The sequence below is a fragment of the Halyomorpha halys genome, unplaced genomic scaffold (genome assembly GCF_000696795.3).
Source record: "Halyomorpha halys isolate HHAL.00 unplaced genomic scaffold, Hhal_1.1 Scaffold833.1, whole genome shotgun sequence".
In the NCBI taxonomy this organism is placed as follows: Eukaryota; Metazoa; Arthropoda; class Insecta; order Hemiptera; family Pentatomidae; genus Halyomorpha; species Halyomorpha halys.
The window spans coordinates 365,149-368,099 of record NW_027109632.1 but is presented as its reverse complement, the minus strand read 5'-3'; positions in this window follow the sequence as shown (position 1 = coordinate 368,099).

Sequence of the window (2,951 nt, the reverse complement as noted above, 5' to 3'; positions counted from 1 at the left end):
TTCTTTTCAGACGTCTCGGAGGATTATCAGGGATTGTTAAGGATGAAAGATTAAGAATTAATGGGTTAGGATGGTTAAGGAGTTTGGAATGAAAATACGTATATCAGTTTTGGGTCAAATCTGCAACGAATGGGATGTTAAGGTCTTTGTGAATGAGTTTATATGTGACGTAATAAGGAGCATCAAGGATTTTACGTAGGGTTTTGGATTGTAAAGATTGGATGTGGGAAGAATTTGATGGTTAGGTGGAGCCACAGAGCTCTATTCCATTTGTCCAAATTGGTCTCATTATCGTAGTGTATACTAATTTTTTGTAGTGAATGGGAAGTTTAGAGCGTTTGTCAAGTAAGTGTTGTAGCAATCGGAATCTACGAGCAGTTTCTTGTCGTTTCAGTCTTGTGTGTGGATTCCAAGTAAGTCTCTTGTCAAGATGGAGTCCTAAGTATCGAATTTGTTCAACAGGCGTTAGTGGAGTGTTTAGGAAGGATACTGTAGGACAAGAGGGCAGAGGTTTACGACGGAGAGTAAAGGTGATTTAATGGGATTTGTCAGGATTTATTTTGATTCTCCAGTTTTGATACCATTCTTCAATAGATGTTATGTGTGTCTGTAATTTTTGTGATGCATTAGTCGGATCGTTGCTTACAGACAGTATACATGTGTCATCAGCGTTGTTTGGACTGTGTTAGGGTGGGATATCAGCTGTATAGACCGTGTAAAGAATGGGACCTAAGATACTACCTAGAGGAACACCGGTGGACTGAGATAAGAGTGATGAGTAGGATAGGTTATGATTTGGAATCAAATTCATGCATCAAATTCATATGCATAGAGTTGTTCCATATTTAAGCTTACAAATCACTTTCCCTTGTTCCTTAGAATCACTTTTAGACACCACCATGTACTTAGACATGATCAATTTTATTTTATAGCCTAATAAACTATGTGTTACTAATTTATTAACTGTGACGAAACAAATTGTAACAGTTACTAATTTATTAACAAATTGTCAGCTAAATCGTTGAGCAGTGTAAATCCGTTACGATGGGCATTAATATCGATAAAACCAAGATAATGACAAATTCATAGAAAGGAGAATTAAAAGTTGATAATCAAGAAATCAATTTATCGAGAAATATATTATTTAATTACAGGAAAATTATCATTTCATTTCAAATTAATTTAATCAATGAAGAAGGGTAAATTTTGTAAATTTTTTATAAGCTAGACTTATACCTTCCATGCGTGAGGCTTTTAGTACTCTAAATAATGTAAATGAAGCTGTTATTATTATTATTAGTTCAATTTTTAAGCTTTTACAAATCACAGTTCCTTGCTCCTTAGCACCCCTTTCAGGCACCACCAAGTACTCCGATTTGCTTGGGTTGATATTCATTCCTTTCGGCTCAGAGCTTCCTATTACGCTTGTAGAAATTCTTCTGCTTTCTGCAATTATGAGAACGTTATCGTTAAATAATAAATTCCGAATATGGACGGAATTAATTTTAAAAGTAATATTTAATATGTTTATTCAGTGATGCGGCGAGAGGGATGCGCTGGGATCTCTTGAGCTCTGCTCTACCCCTCACACGTGGGGGATGGAGTGGGGTCAGGGATCCTCAGGTCGATTGTGTAAGTATTGTATATATTATTTTATCATTATGTTATTTTATTTATTTATTTTTCATACAGAGAGTTTGATTATGTTCATTTTGTCTATTCTTTTGTTTGTGTATATTTTAAGAGAGTTTTTTATTTATTTATTTTTTTTTTATTTTTTTTATTTTTTTTTTATTTATTTATTTATTTTATTATTTTTTTTATTTTTTTTTTTTTTTATTTTTTTTTTTTTTTTATTTTAGTATGTATGAGATCATTCATCAATATTACCTATTGTCCACAACTGTGTGGCAGATTGTAATATCTATCAATAAAAAAATCTATCAAAAAAAAAATATATATGTTTATTTACACGACCCCAAAGCACGAAAATTTTCTATTTGAATTTTTAATAATAAAAATGACAAACCAAGAAAGGAGGATCAAAAATGTAATTCTTAGTAAAATAAATAACGTACTCCGGACTTGATTCTTAGCCTGTTATCAATTTTTTCTTTGTATTGTTCAAAAACATCGTAGTATAGTAGAGACGTTTACAAGTATGAATGCAGCCAATATTGTCCAACACAATCGAACAGACAATATTTTTCATGAAAATGTAGAGTTAAGGATTAAGTTATTTCTAAATTGAGCTACTTCTTGCTTGCAACTGAATTATAGCTTACAAGGAATAATGCAATCTATATTTCAAAATATTCGAGATTAATTTAGGAGCACAAAAGCTATTAAAACTTTGTTTTCATTGTAAGAAATTTAAACTGAAAATTGATATTTTTTTTATTCATAATAGCACGGGGTTATTACAAGGTCTATTGTGCAGCGCCCTATACACTATATACTGGCAGGCCAATAGCCTTTGCCAACTTCAACATACTTTGTGCATCCACATATCCAGGCTCAGCGATTCAAAAACAGAGGGACTTAACACCTCTTATCATAGGAGTTATGAGGCCAATATACAGACATTCTTGCTCTCTAATTTCATAATATAAAGATTGTACATTGATTTAGTTATTGATCTCTCTCTCTCTTTTTTTATATTTTTCGACCTGTATAAATCCTGTGGATACAATCCTAGAAAAACGAAATAATGGGTAGTTGACTGTAAAGTATTTCAGAATTATATATTGCCAAAGTGACGTTAAAGAATATAAAAAAGTGTTCTTTTAAGTCGAATTTCTGTTTTATTATTAATGGTTTCAATCCTAATCCAGTTCCACCCATCCTTACAATCCAACTCGAAGGTTGAAACGGTAGTGGCCAAGAGGCCTTTTGTAAAATAAAAATCGATAATTAGTGTTCTGGCAATGGCCAGGTACTCTGCTCATGTA